Below are 10,797 nucleotides of genomic sequence, written 5' to 3' on the forward strand. Positions count from 1 at the left end.
TTCTTTATGCATTTTAATATTAACACCTTATTAGACACATGGTTTACAAATATTTTTCCCCATTCCATAGTTTTCTTTTTACCCTGTTGATGGTTTCTTACCATGTAGGTTTTTAGTTTGATGTATTCCACTTGTTCATTTTTTATGTTGTTGCTTGTGCTTTAGATGCCACAACCAAAAAAATCATTACCAAAACCCATTTCAAGGTTTATTCCTCTGTTTTCTTCTTGGAGTTTCACAGTTCTAGGTCTTAGATTTAAGTCTATAATCCATTTTAGTTATTTTCTGTGAATAGTAAAGATATGGGCCCGGTTTCATCCTTTTATATGTGAATGTACAGTTACCTCAGAATCCTTTATTGAAGAGACTGTCTTTTCTCCATTGAATATTCTTGGCTCCTTGTCAAATATTACTTGACTACATATGCTTGAGCTTATTTTTGAGTTATTTTCCATTGGTCTATTTGTTTTTATGACAATACACTCAAATTTTAATAACTATAGCTTCATGGTTCAGCCTGAGGTTAGAAAATGTAATGCCTCCTGCTTTTTTCCTCAGGATTTCCTGGACTATTTGGGATCTTTTTTGGTTCCATATAAATTGTAGGATTTTTCTATTTCTGTAAAAAATGTCATCAAATCTGATAGAAACTGTTGACTCTATAGATGGTTTTGGTACTATTGACATTTTAACATATTAAATTTCCCATTCCATGGATATGGGATACCTTTCTATTTATTTGTATCTTTTTTGATTTCTTTCATGAATGTTTTGTAATTTTCAGAGTATAGGTTTTTTCATCCTTTCAGTTAAATTCATCCCTAAGTATTTTATTGTTTTTGAGACTATCCTAAATGGGATCATGGTATCAACTTCTTTATTTTTCAGAAAATTTGTTAGTCTGTAGTACCACTAATGATTTCTGTATGTTGATTTGATGTCCTGAAACTTTATTGAATTCATTTATTAGATCTAACAGTTTTTTTAGTGAGTCTTTCATATAAAATCATATTATCTGCAAATGGAGATAATTTTACTTTTTCCTTTCCAATTATGATTCCTTTTACTTTTTTTCCTTACCTGATCTTTCTAGCTAAGACTTCTTTTTTTTTTTTTTTTTTCTAGCTAAGACTTCTGATGCTATATTGAATTGGAGTGGTAAGAGTGGACACCATTATCTTGTTCCTGATCTTTGAGGAAAATCTTTCAAATCTTCACCATTGAGTCAGATGTTAGCTGTGGGCTTGTTGCAAATGGGCTTTATTAAGTTGAGATGTTGTTTCTATGTCTGTCTTGCTAAGAGCTTCAATTATGAATGGAAGTTAAGTTTTGTCAAATAATTTTTCTGCATCTATTAAGATGATTGTATTTTCTTTCATTCTATTAATGTGATGTAGCACATTGATTGATTTGCATGTGCTGACCCATTCTCACATTCCAGGTATAAATCCCTCTTGATTGTGGTGAATGATTCTTTGAAAGTGCTACTGAATTCAATTTGCTAGTATTTTAATGAGAGTTTTTGCATTTATATTCATCAGGGATATTGACCTGTAGTTTTCTTGTAGTATCCCTTTCTGGTTTGGGTTTCAAGACAATGCTGGTCTCATAAAATAAGTTTGGGAGTTCCCTCCTATTCAACTTTTTGGAATAGTGTGAGGACAGGTGTTAATTCATCTTTAAATTTGTGGTCAAATTCACCAGTAATTCCCTAGGCTTTTCTGTGTAGTGAGATTTTTTTTATTACTGATTCCATGTCTTTATAGTAAATTGTCTTCTCAGATTTTTTTTTTATCCTGATTCAGTCTTGGTAAGTTCTATGTTTATAAGAATTTTTACATTCTTCTACATTGTCCAGTGTTGCTGTATGGTTGTATATATCTAGTGCAAAAAATATAAGACAGATTTGGTAAAGCACGAAGAAGCTAATCATATGTTCACACAGAAAGTCCAGTTTTGGATTTCTCTGAAGAAAAATACCCAAAAATGTGTTCAGCATAGTTTTTCTCATTTTTTATATTTTGTTTAGTTTTGTTTTTAACAAATGTAAAATGTTTCCTTTGATATTTTTTATATCTGATATTTGAAAAAAATGAATGTTGATACAATGAGTGTAGTGTATCATTTGATGACAATTGTTTTTAAAGTGTTTTGATTTAGAATATTTAATACTGTTGTATATATCCATGGTGCAGTTTGTATCATATACATAGAGAATCCAGTTAATTTAAAATATGTTTGTGTGCATACACATATACAAATAGTGTTGTTAGTATACTTGATACATATGCTTTTTGAACAACAGTCTTCACTCAATGTCTGGGTTGTCCTAAGACATGTCCTATATTTTCATTTTCTTCTTAAGGCTTTTCTGTAATTTACAAATATTTACAATATGTAAATTCACCATATTCTGACTTAAAAACACATTTTGTAGAAATATAAAAAATGTACAGCTGTGTTAAATTATATCATATTCTTTTATTGTAAGTAATACATGACAGGACATAATTTTTCTCTTTATGCTTTACTTCATGCTCATTCCTTCAAGATTTTATTTATTTTTTCATGAAAGACACAGAGAGAGAGGCAGAGACACAGGCAGAGGGAGAAGGAGACTCCCTGCGGGGACTCTGATGTGGGACTCAATCCTGTGACTCCAGGATCACACCCTGAGCCAAAAGCAGATGCTCAGCCACTGAGCCACCCAGGTGTCCAATGCTCATTCCTTCAAATTAGAATGTTGTTACTTGTTATTGTGGAACTTCTACATGATTACTAGTATTTAAAACTTAAAAAAAAAATAAAAAAATAAAACTTTAATTACTTCAATAACCTACAACAAACATACTGTGCTTTTTTTTGATGACTGGTCATTTGGCTCTGAGAGATAGATGCTTCATGTTTAAAGGGCACATCACACTTTGATAGGCATTCAGGTATAATCCACTGTGAACTCTAGTTGGTTAATCAAGATTTTGTCAAGAAAACAAAAGCCATTCTAAGTACTTTCAGGAAGAAGGTATTTAATGCAGGAAGCTAGAGTCTCCCAGAAACATGGATCACATGGGAAACATAAGTCATTCAATCATCAATTGAAGAATTCTTGTGGAAGCCTCCTTGAATGATGTCACCTACTTGTAGTATCCAGTTATTGATTAGCATGAGTTTGTCTGGAATTCTTTAAAAATTTGCAATCTAAAGGTTTTTGGCAACTTTTACCATATATAATAGTGTTCATTATTTGAAAACTTTATTTGAAAACTTTGTAAATAAGGTTTTGTTTATTTTGTTTTAAATCACTTAGGAATGACTTTCATTAATGAATCTAACCCAGAAAACTGCTTTCAAGGAATTCTGAGAAACGGAATTCCCAGCCTTCTTCCCTCAGGTGTGGAAATTGGCAGAGGTGAGTTAATAATTCACAATCAGGTACACTTGAGACTAAATTTAGTTTATAATAGCTAACATTACACTGATTGTATTTTCCAGCCATCTGAAAACAAAAGAGAAATGTAAAAATAATTCATTTTATTTTGTCTTCTTGAAATTCAATTTGATAGCAACTTCTCTAATTTAAGGTTAACTCATGAACAAGAACTTATGCTGTAGACAAGAAATGATTTTATGTGAGAGTGATACATGTGCATAACCTGGCAATAAATAGTAAGGGAACATCAAGAATAAAAAATAGTGTCTCAGTATACAAAATAGACTTGCTTAAGATTTATTTCATCAAATTAATCAATTTGTCCACATGATATAGAATAATCTATTTGATTATTCTTTAATATTTTTCCTTTCAGCAGTCTCTTAAATGTCTAATAAAATCTGTATGGATTATAAATCTATAAGATATATCATAATTTTTATATCATAATTTTTATTGATAAAATATTGTAGACAGAATTGAAGTTTTGAGTCAATCTCTTCTTTCTCTTAACAGAAGCCATATTATTTCTTTAAAAAGTATATGTATTAGCTTAGTACATATATTAATGGGTTTATTACAGTCAATTGTTTCTACAAATAAATGATTTTTCCCCAGGTTATTTTTGATGACATAGGTGATTATAATTTACTCATTTGCCACCACTGTATAATGTCTCATTGTAAAACTATATAAAAATTTATCCATTTCCCTCTGGGATATTTGAATTGTTTCCTTTTATTTCTCTTGAAAGCAAGATTTTTTTCTTTAAATACTTATTTGTTTGTTTATTTATTTATTTATTTATTTATTTATTTATTTAAGAGAGAGAGAGAGCACATAGGGAGAGAGGGAGAGGGAAAAGCAGACTCCAAAATGAGCAGGGAGTACCATGTAAGGCTCCATCCCAGGACCCTGGGGATCATGACCTGAACTGAAGACAGATTAAAAACAATGTCTTAATGCTTATCCAGGTAAATATATGTCTTCTTATTCATTTTTATAAGAATTTCTTTAAAGGACCTAAGATCAGAAATTGCTTCAGATACCACTATAATAGTTTCATCTGTTACCCCTAGCTCCCACTGCCAGATCCACTGTCATTTTTACCTTTTTTCACTTTCTAATACATTTCCACTCATTTTGAGTACATATTTCAAGCATTGCTTAAATAACATTTTCATAAAAATGGAAAGTCATGTTCTTATGTAACTTGGGCACAGAGGTTAAAATAAGGATCTTTCCATCATGAAGCCTATGCCAGATGTAATGAAGGAAGTGCAAGGTACTAAAAATGATGAATACTGAAATAGAAGATAATTGATCTCAGGAGCTGGGAAAGTTTTTTACAAATAAGGTGAAGCCTGAAGGATAAATAGATGCCACCCAGATGACAGGAAGAATGGTAGAAAATGCTTAATATACAGATAACATAATAAAAATATTAAATGCTCAAATCACTGAACCTAGTTCCATTTAGCTTAGTCTGTACAAGTATCAAGTAAAGAGGTGAAAAAAAAAGAACCCAGTTCATTTTGGAACTCACATGCCATTTAAAATATTTTTATTTTATCTTGAGGGCAGTGGAAAATAGGATAATATTTGAATTTTAGAATGATCATTTCAACAGATAAAGAGATGAAGAGTAGTCAAGTGAGATAAAAAATAGGAAAAATACATTTTAAGAAAATCAGGTAATTTAGACAAGTACTGTGGTGCCTCAGGGAAATGGGAGTGTGGCTCTAGAGATGTTGCTGGATTTGATAGATATTGAGGAGATTGAATTGGCTGGTTCAGTGATTACATAATTCAGGCATTAAGGAAGAAGATCATCCATAATAATGCAGAATGAGGAAGAAAAATCACATACATCATTAAGCTCAAACACACAAATTTAATGGATATATTCAGGACTATATGTAGGGCATTTAATACCCAAAGTGGATCATTTCTTAACATTCCCCCCATCTACAGGTAAACTTATTTTCAATAAAGTGTTATCAGGAATAATAGCCAGAATTCCATGATTCATTCTTTAGTTCCTAAGCAATTAACAATAAAAAGAAACTAAGATTCAAAGACATAATTCAATTTCATTAAAATACTGAATATATGAAAGTAAACTTGGTAATTTACCAAACAAAAATATAGTGTCCAAGGCTCATACTCTAACTGTTTTAAGTTTTAGAAGCACATGAAATCTCCATTAGTCTTATAGAATGACAGAAATGAAGTAACTCAAGGTCAGGGGTTTTGTTTGTTTGTTTGTTTGTTTTTTACAATCTTTGCCAACTTTGAATCTACTGTTTAAAGGCTGGAATGAGGAGTACCAAAGAGGTTTGAGACAAGATGAGCTCCAGATATTCCCAACCATTATGAATTTACCTTAAAAAGAAACATGAATAGATGAGTCACTGTGTGTCAGGAGGCCAGCTGCATAACTGGGAGATCCCTAGATTAGTTCATTTTAGACTACAATGTACAGTGTCAATGTTTATTAAATAATATGTAAAGAATTGTGTCAAATGAATTGTGTTAATCTGCAGCAATATATATATCATATATAATAGTATATACAAGCATATATATATCAATACAATTTATGTATGTATATACACACATACATAAGTAGTGTGATATCTAAAATTATGTATTATATGTTTATTTACACTTAGAAATACAAAATATTCAGTTGTTTAAAGGCTAGTACTAAGTCTGGTAACAATATAACAATATCTAAAGAAGTGAAAAACAAGCCTGTATCGTTTTACCTCTGCTTCCTAATAACATCCTATATTGAATCTGTTTATCAAATCACTGAGTCACTAATTTTTAAGCCTGCTCAGGGATGGGAGAAAACTTCACAAGAAACAACAAAGGGATTTAGAAGATATTTAACTGCTCAGAATGAGGAAAAAAAAAAAAAGCTTTTTTTTTTTTTTTTTTCAATGATTGCTTTATAGTGAGAAGCTCTAAACTGTCTTTATAAAACTAGGGTGTTTATAATTAAACAACAGTGAGTTAATTGACTATCGTGTTCATTTCTATAATCAAGCAAAAGTGATTTTATATCATGTTTTATTTAGGACAGAAAAAGGTCAATTATCTTTCTCTTTTTTTTATAACATTTGAAGATGATTTTCATTAAAGAATTTGTTAATAATTGTCATTTAACATAACATGGTACTTAACTGAAATCTCCACTTATGGAATTGAGTATAACATTTATATAGTTCAGGAGAGCCTGGGTGGTTCAATTGGTTAAGCATCTGATTCTTTTTTTTTTTTTTAATTTTTTTTAAGATTTTAGTTATTTATTTGAGAGAGAGAAAGAGCAAGGGAAGGGGCAGAAGAAGAGGGAGAGAATCTCAAGCCAACTCCCCACTGAGCAGGGAGCCTAACATGGGGCTCAGTCTCATGACCCTGAGATAAACCTGAGCCAAAATCAAGAGTTGAAGGCTTAACCAAATTAGCCACCCAGGCATCCCAAGCATCTGACTCTTGACCTCAGCTCAGGTCTCAATCTTAGGATAGTGAGTTCAAGCCCTCCATTGAGCTCTAGGATGGACATGAAGTCTACTTAATATATATATATATATATATATATATATATATATATATATATATATATAAAGCTCAAGTATATACCATTTTGAAATTTTCAGGCAATTGAAAGAGTACCCAAAGAGAAAATTAAGGACATATGTGATAGAATAATGACAAAAATAAAATTACTTTTCAAATTGTCCTTTTAATAAAAAACTTTATAACAAATATTGTGGCTTCCATCTCCTCCCATCAGATATAGCTGTATAGGTAGGTTTTACTGTCAATAAAGCAAGTTTCTACAAGTCAGATAATCTAGGTTCAAATTTTTCTTCTATAAAATTCTGAGTAGGGATCCCTGGGTGGCACAGCGGTTTGGTGCCTGCCTTTGGCCCAGGGCGCGATCCTGGAGACACGAGATCGAATCCCACATGGGCTCCCGGTGCATGGAGCCTGCTTCTCCCTTTGCCTATGTCTCTGCCTCTCTCTCTCTCTCTCTCTCTCTCTCTCTCTGTGTGACTATCATAAATAAATAAAAATTTAAAAAAAAATTCTGAGTAGTGTAACCAGAGCAAATCATTAAACTTCTGTATGTCTTAGTCTGAAATAATATATTTCCACTTTATAGGATTATTTGGATTATAAAATCCACTTCAAATCCACTAGTCTAGCTAGTCCAGCTTCAGCTTTCCAAAGTTTTAATTCTGTTTCTCCCTCCACCTTTGAAGAACATAACAGTTCCCCACAGTTGCTTTGTGACTAATATTTAACCCTCAAGTTTCTTTTATCATGCTAATACTTTTGGGAATATTTTCTTCATTACTGTTTCTCAAGCTAAATCATTTTAATTATATTGTCATTATCCTCCCAGATATTTAACAGATAATGCTTTAGTTTTTAAATGCACCACTTAAGACAAATGTATGCCTTAGAAAACATAAACTAACAAATCAAATTTTGATTGATTTTATTAAAACTCAACAATTTATTCCCTAAATGCACTTAGAATATATTCATTATAATTCTACTGAATACTACCTGATTTATCTACCTATTTTTCTCTCTTTTATTAATAATGTATTTTCCCTTAAGATATTTGACTTTTTATATGTAACCGCCAAAAAATGAAAATGAGCACATCATGTGTTTATGATTAGAAATTCAATATTTTTATCATAAAATATGTATGGAAAATTCAAACAAAAATGCATCTTATGAATTTGAGTCTACAACAAATAATATCAGCATGCATTTTGTAAAAAAAATCGATGCTTTAAGCAGTTATTCAAATAAAATATAGTGATACATGGCTGGCGAGAGAGACCCGCAGGATGCTGTCCACAATATGGGCAACCACCTGCTGCTCCTACCTGCAGAGAGTGAGGAAGAAGATGAAATTGAAATGGAAGTCGAAGACCAGGATAGCTAAGAAGCCAAAAAACCAAATGGCATAAATTTTGACTCCAGTCTGCCAACATCACATACATATCTGGGCGCTGATACGGAAGAATTTCATGGCAGGACTTTGCATGGCAACAACAGCCGTCAGGTTATTCCAGTCCTGCCACAGGTGATGATGATCCTGATTTTTGGGCAGACCTTACCTCTTCAGCTCTTTTGTCCTCAGGAAGTCAGTATGGTGTGGAATTTAATTCAGAAAGACAGAACCTTTGCAGTTCTTGCATACAGTAATACACAGGAGAGGGAAGCACAGTTTGGAACAACTGCAAAGATATATGCCTATAGAGAAGAACAAGATTTCGGAATTGAGATAGTGAGAGTGAAAGCAGTTGGAAGACAAAGGTTCAAAGTCCTTGAACTAAGAACACAGTCATATGGAATCCAGCAAGCTAAAGTGCAAATTCTCCCTGAATGTGTGTTGCCTTAACCGTGTCTGCAGTTCAGTTAGAATCCCTCAATAAATGCCAGATATTTCCTTCAAAGCCTATCTCATGGGAAGACCAGTATTCATATAAATGCTGGCAGAAATACCAGAAGAGAAAGTTTCATTGTGCAAATTTGACTTCATGGCCTCGCTGGCTGTATTCCTTATATGAGGATGAAACTTTAATGGATAGAATCAAGAAACAGCTACGTGAATGGGACGAAAATCTAAAAGATGAGTCTCTTCCTTCAAATCCAATAGATTTTTCTTACAGAGTAGCTGCTTGTCTTCCTATTGATGATTTATTAAGGATTCAGCTCCTTAAAATTGGTAGTGCCATCCAACGACTTCGCTGTGAACTAGACATTATGATTAAATGTACGTCTCTTTGCTGTAAACAATGTCAAGAAATAGAAATAACAACCAAAAATGAAATATTCAGTTTATCCTTATATGGCCCGATAGCAGCTTATGTGAATCCTCATGGATACGTGCATGAGACACTTACTGTGTATAAAGCCTGCAACTTGAATCTGATAGGCCAGCCTTCTACAGAGCACAGCTGGTTTCCTGGGTATGCTTGGACTATCGCCCAGTGTAAGATCTGTGCAAGCCATATTGGATAGAAATTTACAGCCACCAAAAAAGACACGTCACCTCAAAAATTTTGGGGTTTGACTCGATCTGCTTTGTTGCCCACAATCCCAGACACTGAAGATGAGATAAGCCCTGACAAAGTAATACTTTGCTTATGAACAAATATGATAGAGATAAAGTTATTTATCAAGTTGGTCTTGTAAAATCAGATCTGCTTCGGAAATTATTGCTTTTGATGCATACCTAAGTAAAAAGCAACATTACATGGCAGGTTACAGTTTCTTAGTCAAATGGAATTTGAAGATTTAAACTAAAATATAGTATTGAAAAGGATGAAAAGCAGTCTAGAAAATTGGGTTTTCAGGAATATCTACCCTTAACATCTTGGTACCATTATACTCTGGCTTGCTAGAATGACACTGGTAGGGCAGGGAGACCTCTCTGAGATGGAGGAGATAGTTTCCTGCACAAAACATATTTGTAATTCCTCTAATGCAAGATTAATCATTTGCTCCTGATACATGGAACCAACCTCTAAAGGGCACAAGTTCCCAAAGCTAGGGTGCCAAGTACATGTTCCTCTTGAAAGAGGCAAAGAAAGGGTTTAATTTTCTTGAGTTTCTCTCATACTGATTTGTAAATTTTCAAAATATCAAAGAGTTAAAATATGCAAAAAAAAAAACAAATAAAATACAGTGTCAAGGAGCTTTAACATATATTTACAAAGATAATGAGAGATGTAAAAGATTGTCATCCTTCATATAAAAGTAGGAAGTACCAATCTTCCTACTGATACTAGTTTTAAAGATCTTTACATATATTTGAGAGTTTTTTGAAAGCTGAAGCATTTTACATCATATATTGTATAATGAAGTGATAATAATATAAGATTTGCTTTCCCAATGTGATGTCAAAAGAGCTGTAATTATTGCCAATTCAATTTATAAATGTCTAATTGCAGGAATAAATAATTAACAACAAACCAGAACTAACAAGTTGTGATTATAACATAAATGATCATCTTCCAGTTTGTCAAATAAATGAATGTGTTTTGGAGATAGAGACAACTATAATAAATAAGTCAATCTGTAGTGTCATTTAACTGTGAGTAAATATATTCATCTTTTGACATTTTAAATACATAATGATTTTTGCATATAACTGCAAGTGACTGTAATTCATTCCCAGTTTGTCCTCTTATAGTGTCGCATTTGTAACACTGCAGTTAAGACTATGTCAGCACTTTCATTATAAAATCCATATTTTAAGCCATTATATGTGATAACAATTATTTTCATAATGAATTTTGGATGGATTGTAAAAGCTCTTCCTAGGAGAT

General features: G+C 32.3%; 1 pseudogene; it reads left to right on the top strand.

The window, feature by feature from the left end:
* The first annotated feature begins 8,282 nt into the window (after positions 1-8,282).
* On the top strand, positions 8,283-10,077 carry LOC112657121 (protein cereblon-like; annotated as a pseudogene).
* The last annotated feature ends 720 nt before the right edge of the window (positions 10,078-10,797 follow it).

Source organism: Canis lupus, chromosome 8 (assembly GCF_003254725.2).
Source record: "Canis lupus dingo isolate Sandy chromosome 8, ASM325472v2, whole genome shotgun sequence".
NCBI classification, from domain to species: domain Eukaryota; kingdom Metazoa; phylum Chordata; class Mammalia; order Carnivora; family Canidae; genus Canis; species Canis lupus.